Below are 18596 nucleotides of genomic sequence, written 5' to 3' on the forward strand. Positions count from 1 at the left end.
GCCAAAAGACACAAACATTAAGCCTAAAGGAAGAATGTGCAGCATAGTAAATTCCCAGGAAAGGGTGGGCTTTGCATATCCCATTTTTTTGTATTTGAACCCTAAGCGAATACCATAACTTGTAGGCACATCTGCAACTGCAGAAAATATGAAAGGTGTCAGCTTTTTGGTTATCGCAGTACTGGCAGAATGGGAAAAGGATAGGTCAAATTTATTAATCTTGACTGGGGTGAGCTATGCATTGTTCAAAATCATTAGATGGGTGTAATGTAGCTTTTTAAAGGGAATACATTTTGAAGTTGTTTGAATGGAGCAGGTAATTTGAGTTGGGGTGATTGATGGGTTAAGCTTAGTCCAGTAGTTGAAGAAGAATGTTTCATTTTGATATCTAATGGCAGTGATAAGCTTATATGTATTTCAAATCATTTTTTTTCGTTAATAGATAGGACCATGAAGCATTGCATGTATTTGTTTAATCAGGAGCAGGATTAAGGTTAACCCAAAATTTAGCACAAAGCTCTGTAAATTGTTTTAAGATAATTGTAGATCAATATGCCTGTGTATATACCTTTAAGAAGCTGTCCAAGGCCTTGCACTAGAGTATAAATACCAAGCACGTGCAAGCCTGACTGCCATTTTGTAGATATCTGTTGAGATGTGAACATGTATGTATGTATGTAAGCTCTGTTTGTTAAGTAGTTTGTTCATATTTAAAGATGCTGCTACCCATTCTGATGTCTTTGTATATATATTAAAGCATCTCAACAAAACCCCAAGCCTTCTTATTATTTGTAATAGAGGCGAACGAGCAACATGGTGTCAGAAGTGGCATGTCTAAAATGACATGGTATCAGAAATGGCATATCCAAAGGCCCTGCAGTCAGAACCGGCATACTAAAGGGGAGTGAAGTTTAAAACAGCTTGGTGAAAATGATTTAAGGCACTTATCCAAATGTTGGTGTATTATACAGCAGTGGACCATCCCAAAACTGTGCATGTGTAAAACAGGTCAGAAACAAATTTCAGGTATAAAACTTGCTCAGCACTATTTCATTTTTGCATAATATGAAACGAGGCATACAGAATGTTCTAAATCATTTTCACATAAATAAATATGTATGATATTGATAAAAATATTCAAATTACTAAGGAAATGTTTGAAATAAAGTCTGAATTGCATAAAACAAATGAAGTAAGGGAAACTACCAAATTTTTCACAAAGCATATGTATTTTCATATTAAGCAAAGATATGCGAGTTTTCAGAAGTATATAAAGTGTTCATATGTTTTTGCAATGTTACAGTAAAGTTGTTTCACAAAGCACAGTCATTACAAGGCATATTTTGCAAAGCACAGACATTACAGAGCATATTTCGCAAAGTAAAGTATTTTGAAAAATTTATTGTTCATTTGAATGTTGTTACAAGTTCACAGAACAGTTGTACATAATTATAAGGGCCATATTTTCAGTGTGTTTGGGTATACTTTGTGGGCATGGCAGACGGATTTCGAAAACCCATTGCATGTGTTTGACAGTGATATTGCTGAGAACTGGAGAGTGTTTGAGCAAGAGTACATTTTCATACAGGCTATATTTTCTGATAAAGATGACCGTACAAAGCCATTTATTGTACTTAATTTAGCTGGTTCAGAAGCTATATAAAGGGAACACTCTTTTGTTTATGTACCTGCTATTTATGCTGGAGAGGGGGAAAACCATCATATTGTTGTACGTGCTAAGTCAAGGGATGACCCAGAGTGCTTAAAACAAAAATTTAGAGAAATGTGTAACCCAAGACAAATGTTACAATGGAAAGGCACTTATTTTACACAAGGTATCAAACGCCTGGTGAAAGTTTTGCAGCATATATAACTGACCCGAGAAATAAAGCTAAAACCTGCAGATTTGGTGACTTAAGGAATGAGTTGATAAAAGATAGACTTGTGTGTGGTATAAAAGATGATGCTGGCTGAAAGATTTTGCTTTGTAACAGTGATTTAACTTTGAATAAGGCCATTAAAATTTGTCAGATATATGAGCTTACAGAAAATCACACAAATATGCTTACAAATGAGAGCAGCTCTAGAAGGCACAGTGATAAAGCTCATGTTGATAGTATGTAGCACATGGTTAAAATAAGTAGGCCCAAGCACATGGCAGCTGTAACCCCTGCAGCACTGACTGGTAAACCCCAGAGCTTTCTAGTACATTCCAGACTTCGCAAAGCCTCAGTGAAGCACAAGAGTGAGTCAACACACTCAAAGTATGGGCCCCAACCAAATTTCATTGTCAACTGTCATAACTGCAGCAGTAATCATGAATCTAAAAGGGAAAAGTGTTTAGCTTTTGGTCAACAATGCTGCGAATATAGTAAATGGAATTATTTCAAAAGATTATGTAAATCAAAAGGCCCACATTATTTTATTAAAAGGGAACATTTTAAAAAAAGATTTGATCAGTTGATGGTATGTCAGTGCTTCATGAAACGGTCAATGCAGTTGATTTAAGGGCAAAGAATGAAATATTTTGTACTGTTTGGATGAATGGCAAACCCACAGAACTCAAAGCTGACACAGGTTCTAAGTGCAACGTTATGTCTGCAGAAACATTTGCAATAGTGTATAAAGGTGAAAGGCTTGATTTGGCAAGGTGTTCGAAACTTGTTGCTTATGGAGGTGAAGCAATACAAACTGAAGGCTCAGTAGTGCTTTCATGTTACTCTGTAACAAGGAGCTATGACTTATTTTATGTGGTCAAGAGGCATGTTCAGTCATTATTAGGGTGCAGAGACTCTTTGAAAATGGGACTGATTTCATTTAACAAGGAAGTCCATCATGTTAGCTTAAAAGACCACTACTCTAATTTTGCCCAGCACATTTTTTCTACCTATGCTGAACTTTTCCAAGACAAACTGGGCAACCTTCCAGTTGTGTACTCCATGAAGTTAGACCCAGAGGTCAATCCAATTATCAGGCCAGCATGTAAAGTTCCAATAGCCATGCAGGCTAGAGTCAAGGCCGCATTAGATAAAGTGGTGAGACAAGGTGCAATTTGTTCAGTGGAAACTCCAACTGAATGGGTATCTTCCATGGTGGTAGCTCATAAGAAAAACTCAGATGACATCAGAATCTGTATTGATCCATGAGATTTGAACAAAGCGCTTAAAAAAAGACCTCTTCATCCAATGCGTGCAGTCGAAGTCACAGCCTTGATGCCAGATCTCACTATTTTTTCTGTCTTAGATGCAAAGAGTTCATTTTTGCAAATTCAGCTTGACAAAAATCCTCATTGCACACTACAGTCAGTACCCTGTTTGGCAGGTACAGATATTTGAGAATGCCATTTGGGATAAATTCTGCAAGTGAAGTCTTTCAGCTTGCAGTAGAGCAAATTTTTTTCTGTGTATCCTTATGCTATTGTAGCAAACATACTGGTAAGAGATCGTGATGAAGCAGAGCATGACAGAAACCTCAGAAAAGTTCTAGAAACGGCATGTCAAGTGAATCTTAAGCTGAATGCACAGAAATGTAAATTCAAGCTACAAGAAGTTCCTTGTATTGGTCATTTATTCCCGAGTACAGACCTATGACCAGATCCTTCAAAACAGCCATTCTTGAGATGCCGGCACCAGACAGTGTTCAAGCCTGCAAAGTTTTCTTGGCATGGTCAACTACGTAGGTAAGTTTGTTCCAGACTTGAATCAACTTTCAGCACCACTCAGAGAGCTGACACATAAAGTTGTATCCTGTTCTTGGTCAGAACAACATCAAAGAGCATTTAATATTCTGAAACAGAGAATTGCCAGTCTGCCGACACTCGGATGCTTTGATGTTCACAAACCAGTTACACTTTCCTGTGATGTTTTGAAATTTGGGCTTGGTGCAGTGTTTCTACAAGACGATCAACCTGTTGCCTATGCATCGAGAACTCTTATCCAAACAGAAGAACAGTACACCCAGATTGAGAAAGAGCTTTTGACAATAGTGTTTGCATGTTCAAAGTTCCATGATTATGTTTATGATAGACCTATCCAGATCAAGACAAATCATCAACCTGTAGTCACTATTTTCAGAAAGCCTATGCATTCAGCTCCAGCCAGATTGCAGTGCATGATGTTGAGACTGCAAAAATACAATTTCAGTCTTGTGTACAAGAAAGGCAAACATCTTTATCTTGCTGATACATTATCCAGATCACCCAGAAATACCACTGAACAGAGTGACAATCGAGGTTCTCAATTGATTGATGATTTTGAAGTTATGCAAGTGAGAAATTTTTCTTCACACATCTTAATGAGATGAGAGATCATACAGCCACATATCCAGTTTTACAAAGGCTCAACCACTTTATCAGTCAAGAATGGCCATCAAAGCAATCTAACTTACCTCAAGAAGTACAATCTTATTTTCCATACAGCGATGAAATTTTGTCTAACAAAGGTATTATAATGAAAGGTCCGAAAGTAATTGTTCCAAATTCTTTGCAATCTGAGTAAATTACTATCTTGCATCATGGTCACCCAGGAACCTAATCTACCAAAAGAAGGGTGAGAGAGCTAGTATTTTGGCCTTCTGTGTTACAAGACGTTGAGAGAGTTTTCTTCTTTTTCAGTATGTAATGGTACAAAACCTCATCAACAGAACCACTTCAGCTTAACCAGATTCCGGAACTACCTTGGTCAACAGTAGCCATTGATATCTCCAAGTGCAATGGTCAACATTATTTAGTGTTAGTAGACTCTTAATCCAATTGGTTCAGTATTGACTTACATCCTCACCTAGTATCCAGTGCTGTCATTACTAGGATGAAGCATCATTTTGCTGGACATGGAAGTCCACACAACGTTATTTCTGACAATGGCATGCATTTTACAAGCCAACAGTTCAAAAGATTTACATAAGAATGAGACTTTGCTCATGTCACAAGTATTCCAGAGTACCCACAGTCAAATGGTTTGGCAGAACACGTAGTGAAAAGTGCAAAGCAGTTACTTGAGAGGTCAAAATAAGATAGTAGTGATGTTTTCCTGAATTTCTTGAATCTCCAAAATGTTTCACTTGATAAACATCTTGGTTCACCTGCTCAGAGACTTCTGTCAAGACAAACCAGAACTACATTACCAATCAGCAGTCAGTTGTTGGTTTCGTGTCAAGAACAACAGATTAGTGACAGCCAATCTTTTGAAGAAGTGCCTATCCCAGAAATCCTACTATGCTAAGACCAGTAAACCACTCAATCCATTATGAGAGGAAGAATTGGTAAGGATGCAAACATCCAAAGGTTATGATTGGACTGGTGTCATGAAGAATATTGGTCCAGAGCTGAGATCATACATTATAGAAGCAGAAGGAGCAACCATATACCCCAGCAGATAGCCTGTGAGAGAGACTGTTTATCTCAGAGTAAGTTGTCCAGTGTTTCAATTCCAGAGGGCATTCCTTTTCATATAGCGAATCCAGAAGTTCCTGATATGAGGTGTGCACCGCATACTGTCTCTGTTGCTAAATTTAGTCCCAACTGTTATATCACGAGATATGGTTGAATCTCTAAACCCTGTAGCAGACATGAAGCAACTTGGACATGAACATTATGTTTTGTTTCTAATGTTCATAGTAATATATGCCTAGCTCTAATATTATTTTGCATGAAGGGCAATCTTTTTAAGAGGGAGGATGTAGATCAGTATGCATGTGTATATACATTTAAGAAGCTATACAAGAGCTTGCACTAGAGTGTAAATACTGAGCATGCGTGAGCCTGACTGACATTTTCTAGTTACTTGTTGAGATGTAAATATGTATGTATGTAAGCTCAGTTTATTAACTTGTTTGTTTGTGTTTAAAGATGCTGCTACTCATCCTGATGTGTTTGTATATATTAAAGCATCAGAACAAAGCCCCAAGCCACCTTATTATTTGTAATAGAGATGAACAAGTGACACTAATGGTGTAACTTTTGGGGAGGTCTAACTCCAGCCTCATCTCATTAAGTGACTGCTTCCTATATTGATAGAAATCCAGTCCAATTTTCTCCTTTAAGAGGGGCTAATCATTTAGGTTACTCATTCTATTATTGAGTTAAAGGTTTGGGTTAAGATGGAGGAGTTGTAAAGTGTTGAAGGCACTGGTTAGCTTGAGTGTGTTGAGTTTTTGTATAGTGATTAATTTGCTCTTTATAGAGGTATGCAGTTTAACATTTCCCAAATTTTGCTCATTAAGAAACGGAATAGCTGTAGGGTTGATGTTATAGGTTTTAATTTAGTTATAGAATAATTTCACCCAGGTCAGAGCCCAGGTGTTATTGCTTGTGTTATGTTTAGAAATTGTGACTAATCTACTACTGTTAATTATGTCATAGTAGAGTTTGAAGTCAGGCAGTCCAAGACCTCCTTTCTCTTTAGGATAGAATAATTTTTTGTATGCGATTCTGACTGACTTTGGTAACCAGATGGATTTTGATAAAGAAGAGTTAAGTGTTTTAAAAAAATGTATTGTGGACTACAAGGTTAGAGGCATTGAAGACATATAACAGTCTTGGAAGAATGTTCATTTTGATAAGGGACACCTTTGATAGAAGGAAGAGCTGAAATTTATTCCATCTAAGAAGATCTTGTTGTATATCAAACCAGAGTTTCACAATATTGTTTTGATAAAACATTTTAACCTCTTGATGGAAATAAGTTCTTAGTATTTCAAGGAGTGGTATAACTTAATTTCCATTGGGAAAAGAAAAATGCTTAACTGGTGTGCATGTTGACTGGAAAGATTGAGGATTTCTCAGGGTTAAGCTTCTAGTCTGCAAATCTAGAGAAAGAATCAGTAGATGACAAGATTTTCTTGAGATCTGAGTAGGGTAGCATAATTAAGTCATCAGCAAATGCAGACATGGTAATCTTGGTGTTATGAAGGATAGGGATGTGGTGGAAGGTTTTCTGTGATACAAGTAAAAGCAGAGGTTCGGTATATAAGTTAAATAGGGAGACATTGGGCAGCATTGTCTAGTTCCATTTTTGATATCAACCCAAGAAGAGCTCATCCTATTAGTCTGTAAAAAGGCGTGAGCATTGGAGTAGAGAATTTCAAAGAGTTGGATAAAACTTGGAGGTATACCAAATTGTGGCATAGTCGATAGGTTAATTTTACATTTCCTTCTATTGAAAGCTTTAGCAGCATCAACTGCAAGGGCATACATTGGATTTTTACTTTGGCGAGAAAGGGCCATCAAGGTGTCAGGAGTGAGCGTATTATCACAGGTTTGTCTGTGTTGAATGAATCCAGACTGGCTGAGCAACACAAGATAGTGGATGACTGGTTTTAATCTACTGGCCATAATTGTAGACAGAATTTTTATATTAAAGTTAATTAAAGATATGAGTCTGTAGCTAAATGGGTTTTTAGGGTCAGCATTTTCTTTGAGAATATAGTTTTAGAAGTGTTATATGTGGGTCTGTAATTTTATTATCCTTAATATAGTTAAGATGGAGTAAGATTTTAGAGATTTTTCAAGCTAAACATTTTGTAGAATTCCGCCTTGAAACTATCAGGCCCTGGAGCTTTAAGTGTAAGGCTGTTTATAGCCATAATTATCTCTTGTTGAGTGATGGAAGAGGATAAGGAGTCTTGTTGAGCTTGAAAAAGTTTCAGAAAATTAATTTCATCTAAGCATTTATTCAATTCCTGCTCTTCTAGATATGGGAAATGGTCATTGTGCATTTGAGAATATAGATCTTTAAATAGGAAAACAGTATCTTGGTTGGAAGAGTATGTTTTGCCTTGGTATTCTAACTCCGTTATTATAGGAGAAGGAATTCTTTGATTAGTCATCCTAGCCAATAATTTGGAAGGCATTTGGGACCAGTCTGCATAATTTGCTAATGTTTGTACTTTGTGAAAAGATAATCGATTAGCTTAACTTAAGTATATTTTTTTCTGAAGGAGTATTCATTGTTTTTCAGTTTTTTGATTGTATGTAGACTGAAGATTAACTTCCAGTTGAGAGATTTTATTTTTGAGTGAGGTTTCTTTAGCACTGTATAATTTCTTGTAGTGAGTAGCTTTACTAATAAAAAAAAGTCTCTAATCATTGCTTTTGTGGATGTCCATTGAATGTTGAAAGGGATTTGGGAAGCGGTATATGTAAATAGAAGGTCATCTAAAATGAACTCAATATCTTATTTAACTATTCCACCTTTAGCTAGGAGATTTGAGTTTAGGGTCCAATTATATCCCTTTGTCCCCCTAGTCATATTTTTGAGCCAATCCAAGAAAAGGGTAATTTTTAAATGGTTAGAGAAAACTCTAGTTTCAGTGTGAAAGGCAGTAGTAAAATTAAGAAAGAACCCTAATATTAGGAAAAAATCCAACCTAGACCAGGGTTTATGACACCGGGAGTAATATGTGTATCTATTTGTAGGTGAGCTTATAGACTGGAAAGTGTATGAAATTGTTGAGGTAGCATATACATTATACGTACTAGTTATGTTTGTTCTGTTGGGTAAGGGATCCTGAACAGAATTTCAGTCCCCACCTATAATGTAATAGGAGTTCAGACAAAGGGATATTATCTTGTATAGTGACATAAAAATCTTGTTGCCTACAGCATGGGGCATAAATATTTAAGAGCAGTACTTGTTTGTCTAGGAATGGGCAACTGATTGAAAAATAACACCATCTTTCTTCCAGTTGCATATGATGGTGTATAATGTTTCCTTGAAAAGTTTTTTTAATAATAATTGCTACCCCAACACTATTAGTTTTATTGCCAGCAGTGATAATTAGTTTTATCCATTTTTTCCCCATGCCCTACTTCCATTGGTCAGGGAGCATGTGGATCGCTTGTAGTAATATTATTTCTGCTTTGGAATTAAAAGCTAGATGAAAAAATAATTTTTTCTTTTTATCTGATTGTAGCCCCTTTACTTTTCATGAGTCAATGACCCACATATTTAATTTTCATAGGTAGAAACTAACCAAGGGGTGGAAGCTTAAGTGTACTAACTTTGGTTGAAACAGAGCAGGATAATTATCTGGGGTTAAGGGCAAAAAGCAGTCATCTCTTCTCGCACAAACTCTGTGCTTGTTCACATAACTACCTAGCCAGGAAGAGTTAACTAGTTTAATTAGCATAGATAGGCATGAGAGAATAGTGCATATAACTATCAGTATATCATCTCTGATATAACTTAGATTTAAATCAGAAAATCCTATAATAAAAACAGTGCTTGGCAAAGATAAGAATAGTATGTCTTCCCTTAAACACCTACAACTACAATCCCAGCTCCCTGTGGGAGGTTATTTAAGGTGTAAATGGTATAGAGCTGAAACATAGTGGATCAGATTCCAGAAATTTCTGAATCACAGGAGCAGAAGCAATTGTAATATGTTTGAGTCTTAATAATGAGAGAGAAGTCATGCTGAGACAAAAGTATTGAAATTACCTTGCGGCAAGAAAAAAGCCGTAGTCGTGATGAGACAAAAATATCAGAATTACTGTATTTTTCATTTGTTCTTCATGAGTACCCAGTGTACCATAGAAAATGCTGAAGACTATGTTACTAATGGAAAAAATGAGCTTAGAAATGTGAATTATGTCATTCTTCTCCTTGTTCTTTTGGCTTTTCCCGGTTAGGGGTTGCCACAGCAGATCACCTGTCGCTCATGATTGGCAGTGGAGTTTTACGGTGTCGAGTTGGCAGCCCGGCAGACAACCTTCCACAGAAGGCACACACACATGCACTCATGCCTAGGGCCAATTTAGAGTGTCCAGTCCACCTACAACATGTCTTTGGGATGTGGGAAAAATCCGGAGCACCCAAAGGAAACCCACGCGACCACAGGGAGGACATGCAGACTCCGCACAGAAGGCATCCCAGCTGAGAATCGAACCGGAGAACCTCTTGCTGTGAGGCAGCAATGCTAACCGCTGCACCACCGTGGCCGCCCCATTGATAAGTCCAAAAACAGAATTGTATGTGGATAGTTAAGGAAAAAAAAAAAGAGGCCTATGAAAAGTAGATTTAACATTAAGTAAACCAGATTCACTTGCAGCATTAATATGATGCAAGTGAAAGAGCTAACACCATTTAGAAGTATGTAAAATTGTACTGGAAAGACATTTGCCAGAAGCAAAGATAAATTAGCCATGAAATACATGAAAACTGAGTTACTGATAAAATGTGTTTGAGGTATGGTTGTAAACATGATAAAAGGCAGTACCGTGCACTGGGCTAATTATGCAAAACGTGACAAAAATAATTTTGCTAAATTGTTTAAAATCTGTGAAACAACTACATTTCAAATGAATTCATGCAATAGAACAACTCCATGACACTTATTTGCAAGCAAAATAATTGCTGAAGGATATGCACAAATGTGACAGAAAGTTATTAAATCAGTCTGAGTTCTGGGCAAAGAAGCTCACAATAATTAAAAAAATTATATATAAAGCAGAGATTGGGGAAAGGTGTAACAAAGATGTATACCTTTTCTCCTTTAATTATAGAAAGTCTTAATGGTGACTGTTTTCTTTCACCTAGCACCAGCACAGAGCATTCAGTGAAGTAAGGAGCTAAAGGACAGATTTTATCACCATCAGTGCTAATCAAAACTATTTCAAAAGTAATTTAAAAATGAAATTCAGCATGTATAAATTTATTTTCAAGCACTACACTGCACAAGAAAATAATCCAAATAACATTTTACATGGTACTCTTTGCCCCGGGATTGTTAATGGATTGAAATGTCCAACAATAATAAGCGTTTTTGTCCCATAAAAAGAGACTTCATAAGATGAACGTCTGCATCAAAATCACCTAACTCTGAGTTCCTGTGGTAGGTGTAAGCAGTGCTCTTGTATAATAAAGAAAGGTCATTTAACCTTGGAAACATGGGTAACTGATTTGTTTGCAGTTAAAAGCATTCTGTATCTTTACAAATCTTTATCTGTTTAAAAACTTTCATTTTGTGGCTTTCTGTAGTGCTTTGTAGGCTAATAGCTTTAGTGTGCAGTTGCCCGCCCCTACTGTAGATCTGATCTGGGACACTCCTCCCAGTATAGTGTCATTAGCTCTTTCTACCTAATACAGAGAGAACATTTGATAAGGCCTTCTGTTTCTCCTTTTTCCCTTTCAAAAAAATAAATAAATATTTTTTTTGCCTGAATTTCCTTATGTTCTGACTGTGCTTCTCAAACATTTTGAAAATATAGAGTATATTTTAGAGCATTTATTATAACTGTAATTACCTTAATATTGCTACAACTCAAGTGCTCTAGGTTGCACTGCATCTGAAGTGTTTGTGTGTTTTAGCTGCTTTTCTGTATGTATATATATATATATATATATATATATATATATATATATATATATATACTTCTCTGTATATGTAGACTAGCTACTTATTCTGCTGTGTTACTGCCTCTTAAATCGTTTTCCAGTTGTGCACTTGCCTTGCTTCATTTAAAAAGTTTTAAATTGCTAATTTTGTAGAGTTTTAATTGCATTTATTGTTTAGGACTACACACTCAAGTGTATTAGCCTTTTCTGTGTTTATTTACTGTATTATTGCATTGTTTAGCCTGTTTCAACAAAAAAATATATATACTATCTTGTTTGCTCGTTTCCCACCTTTTCTAGCTAGTCCATATCCCAGGCATTGCTTGTCTCAGGACTTTATTTTCTGTGCTCAGAGTTATCCAGACCTTGCTGTGGTACATAGAAGTCCTACTGCCTACCAGTGGGACTGGTGAGCATTGTACTGCCTATCTAATGCTAGAGGAGTGGTTTCCAGCTCTGAAATTGTAATTTTATTAGCCTTTTTGGGCTGATTTCTATCCCTTTCAACTTTCTGGCTTAAAATCTCATGTGTTTGCACATTTTTCACACCGTTCAGCACTATGAGGCTACAGTTAAACTATTCCAGGTACCAGAAAGTCTGCTCTTCAAATTTTCCCTTAAAACTAGCTGGTTTCTCAGTAGTAGCACTAAAATCTGAACCCCTGTGACTAGCACTTGCTCTAGAACCTGCTGGAAAGCACTAGGAAGCCTGAAACCGATACAAGCACTCAGCTCTCCTTGTCAATAAGGAGAAATTAATCATAGGCACTAAATAGCCTACAATTGCAAAGTACCTTGCAAAGGTAAGGGAAAACAGCTCTTAAACTTTACAAAAAAGCACCTAAACAGGCATGTCCAAGGGTCAGCTTCCGGTGATTTCTCCTGTCCACCTGGTGAATTTGGGCATACTGGGGCAATGCGGCAACTGCCTCATGTACATAGACAATCCTCTCCTCCTACCACCCAACACTACAACCTGCGAGAGATGCACTTACGTAGCCAAACTGGAAGCAAAGCTCTCTCTGGTCAAGATTGTGCTAGACAGTCAAGAGGAGAAGGCTAACACCTGCATTACACCTCTAGCAACTCATAGCCCTTCAAAATCCACACCATCAAGACCCACACTTAGCAACACTAAACCCACATATGCGGAGGCTCTTAACATTAACCTGCCCAAGCAACAAGGACCTCCGAATCCAAAGCGCAAACAAACACCAGTCACAACCAAAGTGACACATAGCTCACAACACCAGTGTGCCACCCAACAACAGCCCCTAAGGCAAGACAATGTACCCAACACTTTAGTCATAGGTGACTCTATAGTCAGGCACACTGATGTCCCACTCACCAGGCTGAACAAGGAGAAAATTATAGTCAGCTGCCTGTCGGGTGCCAGGATCTGCCACATAACGCATGCACTCAAGTCACTCCACAAGAAGTACAAATACGACTCTGTCATTGTCCATGCTGGAGTGAATGACTTGAGATGTACCTCCCTGGACTACATGAAAAGAGACATGGAAGAGCTCGTGGATCATGTGGCTCAGGCAGGTATGATCCTAACCCTGAGTAGCATCCTGCCTTCACCCAGAATGATACCACAGTATAAGGACAAAATGATTGACTTCAACAATTGGCTAAGCTTCTGGTGTCATTCAAAGGGGATCCAGTATTTGTCTGCCTGGGAAGACATGATTGACAAGCCACGATGCTTTGCCAGAGATGGTCTGCACCTGTCACCTCTGGGATTCAGGTTACTGGCTAAAGTTCTTGCCACCCCTATAGTGCCTTTTTAGGCAAGGTTCAAAGGATAAAACCACCACCGTAACAGATACAAGCATGCAAAATCTGAAGGTAATGCTACTCAATGCTAGAAGTCTAAACCTCAAAATGCACTCTCTCGAGGCATTCCTAAAAATGGAGAACATCAATATCTGTGCAGTGACTGAGACCTGGTTCAAGGCTCCAGAGAGCATCCCTGCAATATCAGGCTACAATTCTTACCACACTTTTCGGCCAGAAAACCAAGACCAAAACACTAAAGGTGGAGGAGTGTCCATATTCACGAAGGATATTCACACCTCCAGGCTAGTTGCCCAAAACAATGCTTCTGAAATTCTCCAGGTGCAACTAACAGTAGGTAAGACTGCAGTCCAAATTGTAGCTTGCTACAAATCCCCCACCATACCCCAAGATTCTCACTACACCTTCCTAAACATACTGGAAAATATTAAGATACAACCAAACACCCTAATACTGGGTGATTTCAACTACACTGCCATTAATTGGGAAAACTACTCGGGTACCAACTCCTTTTCCCAACGGTTCTTGGAATTCATAAATTCCAACGCCCTGGATCAACTAATCCATTGTCCCACCAGGGGCTCCAATATCCTAGACCTGGTCATTACCAACATGGGAGATAGATGCTCCACATCAGTGGTCACCCCCTCATTGGTCAGGTCTGACCATAAGCAAATCACCCTTGACATCCACATCCCACCCCACCCCTTAGTAAGGAAACCTCCTTAAAAAACTTCTCCAAAGCCAACTTCATGCTACTGAAGTCAGCAGTGACAAACGTCACGACACCCATGCAGACGGGATCTGGAAGTTCGACTGCAGAATCCTACACTAAGGCACTGTACGAGCACATCCACTCATGCATGAATCGTGCCATCCCAAATAGAACCAAGATGCTTTTCTCCAAAAAAGGAAGCCAGTCTGGTGGTCCCCTGCTATAAACAAACTATACAACAGAAGGAAGAAACTGTTGCAGAAAAGAGGAAAATCCCAGGATGCAAAAAACTCCCTCACCAGCCTCAGAAAAAAGCTGAGATCCCTCATAAAATCCTCAAAAGCTAGTTATGAAAATAAAACTGCCAAAAATTCCAAAGACAACCATAAGGCATTCTATAGTTATGTCAAGAATCTAAATGGAAATGCTCAGATCTGCTCTGAGCTACAACAGAATGGCATTAAATATACTGATCCCAAGGATATTGCCAATTTCCTGGCAGATCGATTTAGTGCCAACTTCACCCCTCTCTCACCCTCTAAAGGGCCCATCTCAAATCCAAAAGATTGCCAAATTCTGATAATCACAGCCACACTGGTAGAAATAGCACTCTCCAAAGCTAGGAATATGGCATCCATGGGACCAGATGACATCCCAGGCTGTGTACTACATGAACTACAAAATGAACTGGCACCCCACCTAAGTATCATGTTTAATCATAGCCTCACCTCTGGCTTCGTGCCCATTAAGTGGCGCACAGCTACAGTTATCCCACTCCACAAGTGAGGATCCGCATTGGATCCCGGGAACTACCGTCCCGTCAGTCTGACAAGCCTGATCTGCAAGGGCATGGAATGCATTATCATGGAACTTATAAACAGGGACATTGGCAACCTTCAAACACTGGACCCCACCCAGTTTGGGTTTGTGAAGGGCCAATCTTGTCTCCTGAATCTGATTGACTTCTTTGAATCGGTCTCCAGAGCTGTGGATGAGGGTAAGGCAGTCCACACAGCCTATCTGGACCTCACCAAGGCCTTTGACACCATCCTCCACTCTGGAATCATAAATAAACTTACTAAGCTGGGCATAAATCCCCACGTCACTCGATGGGTTGCCAACTGGCTTACTGACAGAGCCCAGACTGTAATAGTAGCCGACTTCAAATCTAGCTCCAGACAAGTGACAAGTGGAGTACCTCAGGGTTCAGTCCTGGGACAACTTTTGTTTGGCATCTACTTCTCTAAAGTACAGGCCAACACTAAGGGACTCTGACTAACAAAGTTTGTAGATGACTGCAAACTGGGAGCCATTATTGAATCCCCAAATGATGTGGATATTCTACAAAAGGGCCTTACAGAAACAGATGTCTGGTGCCAGAGCCATGGGCTCAAGCTTAATGCCAAGAAATGTATAGTTATCCCCTTTGGAAAAAAACATGCACCCATGAACTACCACATAGGTGGCAGGACACTAAACATCGAAAGTGTGATGAGAGACTTGGGGACACAAGTGGACAGTGGACTCACTTTTGATAACCACATCGCCACAACAGTCAGGAACTCCTTCTATGTGGCACACCTCATTCATCCAGAATAAAGGAGGTCATTGTCCCACTGTACTCATCCCTCATTACACCCATTATAGAGTATAATGCCCCATTTGGTATGTACCTCACAAGACATCTGCAACAGCTGGAAAGGCCACAGAAATACCTCACTAAAAGAATCACAGGCCTAAAGCAGATGCCATATGCTGACCATCTAAAAAAACTCCAGCTTTACATTGTGGCATATCGTCTACTCAGAGGTGATCTCTGCTTAACATACAAGGCCATGTCAAACCCTGAGCTGTTGGACATGCTACACTTAAAGAAATCCCAATCCCTCAGAGCCACACGCTCCAGGGATCTAAACCTTATCATCACAATGAACAAAACATGCTGGAGGGATAGGTTCCTGACCCAGAGACTCCCCATACTCTGGAATAGACTGCCCATACATGTCAAGCAGAGTGCCTCATTGGCCCTCTTCAAAAGGAACCTTGATGATTTAGACAGGGGCCCAGAGAAGTAAATATTGTAGGAAGAAATTTCCAGGGAATTGTTATGGCTAGGCTTGTATAGGCCATAGGGCCGATAGCCTAGTACCAACCTATGAAGCTATAAATGGGTTACAGAGCAGGGTTATTTTTCAAAGTGGAAATTGTGGCAGTGGCAGATTGATTGTTAATGTAAAGGTTGTATAGCTTTCTACATAGGGAAGATGGAGAGAGCCTTAAAAGCTAGGATATATGAACATGTATATGACATTACCACTACAAAGAGACTAATGCCTTGTACAAGCATTCCATAGTTTGTAATAATGTTCTACAATTTACTTTTGGTATTTTAGAAAGGATAAAATTGAACCCTAGGGGTGGTGACTGGAAAAAATCTTATTGAAGAGAGAACTGATATGGCAGCTTAGGCTGAATGCTATGCTACCTCCAGGTTTAAATGAACAAGTGTCCCTGAAACCAATTCTAAATGAAAAGGCTGCTATTTTATAAAAACCTTTTAATTTATTTTAAGAAAAGCTTTTTATTCATTTTTGTTTTTTTTTACATACATTTTTGTATGCATGTTAGTAATAGGAATGTATATGTTTTATTTACAATATATTGACACCATAATTAATGACAGGAATGGTTTGTGTAGTATGGGTAGCATTTTTTAGAGTAGGAATTGTTTTAAGGTACTGTTGAAGTGTTTAATTACATAATTGATTGATTGCGAGGGAAGAACAGGGGTCAGGTATTTAAAGAGAGATATTGAGGCAGACGTTCATCTGATGAAGTCTTTTTGTATGGGATGAAAGTGCTTATTATTGTTGGATATGTGAATTAGTTTATTTTACTTATTTGGTAATAAAAGTTTTAGCTCTGAACCTCCGGGTGAGTAGAACTGATTATTATTTTCGTTCCTGGTGTATTTTACATACCACACTTTTTGGTGTTATTAACTGTTAATGCATTTTACTGAAAACATTTTGTGGCAAGTAAGAAAACTCTGGATTAAAAAAAAAAAAAAAACATAGGGCAGGATTCACGAAGCCTCCGTGTAAGAGATACAAGGCTTACACGGAGGCTGCAGTTAAATGGTGTGACGTCAGCATGTCATGCATATGCATGAGGGCATGCTGAATCACACTTAAGGCTAACACGGTCCATGGAAGACAGTAGGGGGCGTGTCCGTAGGCCGAGCCCTGCAAGCGGACATGCCCCCAGAAGAGTAAAAGTGCCCAAAGTAAACACCCATGACAGAGTCCATGGAAATGTGAATAAACACAACACAACACATGCCCCCACAGACTATGAACATAAAATATATAAATGAACATGTTAAATTTTTTTTTAAATTGTAAAGATGTTTGCCCGTGAGTGCGCTCATTTGCGCGGGTGTGCCCGTTGCTCAGCCACAGTTCACAGTAAGTGTTAAAGCATATAAGAACTAACTATGCAAAGTAAGCCAAAAAGCAATAGCATAGCGGTAGAGACGTCGGCTGAAGAGCAGGCAGTCATGGTTCGAGCCCCCACAACATCAATTTTTATTTTTAGTAAAATAAGCACGAAACAAGTCCCTGACATATATGTACACATATAAAATTATATTTTATGTAAAATGTAATGAAATAGGCCATTTATTTTGAGGAAATGTGAGATAACAAAATAATAAAAAATGCCAGATGTGCCTATAGTTGAGCTACAGTTTAACAAGGTGAGTGCATCTGCCCGTAGGTGAGCAGTGGTTTAACACGCTGAAACTGTGTGCCCCTAGCTGAGCTGAGCGTAATATGCATGCTGACAGCCAAATGAAGCGTAAACTAGCGTAACCTGTTTGCGCGCGTCAACAAGCTAACCGATGGGCAATGTTGAGCAAGCTGCAACAAAACTGCCTTTACACAGACACACCCCCTAGCCTGTCTAGACAGTCATAAAATATAAAAAGCAGTGGCCAGGTTCGAACCCAGGACACCATGCACCATAGTCAAGGTACTGAACCACTAAGCCATGACAGCTGTACTTAGAAATGCAGTATGATCATGCAATCCCAAATAAAACCAAGACCCAATCCTCCAAAGGCAGACGACCTGTCTGGTGGACCCCAGCCATAAACAAACTATACAATAGAAGGAGGAAGCTACTACATGATAGAGCAAAATCCCAAAAAGGGAAGGCATCTCTGATCAGTATTAGCAAAAAACTAAGGGCACTCATAAAATCGTCAAAGGCCAGCTTCGAGAGAAAAATTGCACAGGACACTAAAGATAATCACAAGGCTTTCTTTAGTTATGTTAGGAACCTGGGTGGGAATTCCCAGATATGCTCAGAATTAGTCCAAAATGACAAAAAATACACTGATCCCACAGACATTGCCAACATCCTAGCTGACAGGTTCAGCGCAAACTTCTCCCCTCCCACCAAAGGGCAAATATCTATCCCAGCAGAGTGCTGCCCCGACATCTCAGATGCTCAGGTGGGAGCCGCTCTCCAAAGTAAAAACACAGAATCAATGGGACCAGATGGTGTCCCAGGCTGCGCCCTACATGAACTCCAAGAAGAGCTAAACCCAAACATAAAACTACTGTTCAATCTCAGCCTTACTACAGGATATGTACCCAAAGAGTGGCGTACAGCAACAGTGGTCCCTCTCCACAAAGGTGGTGCCTCAACGGACCCTGGAAACTATCGCCCATAAGCCTGAC

Source organism: Protopterus annectens, chromosome 6.part0 (genome assembly GCF_019279795.1).
Source record: "Protopterus annectens isolate FY-2018-M chromosome 6.part0, PAN1.0, whole genome shotgun sequence".
NCBI classification, from domain to species: Eukaryota; Metazoa; Chordata; order Ceratodontiformes; family Protopteridae; genus Protopterus; species Protopterus annectens.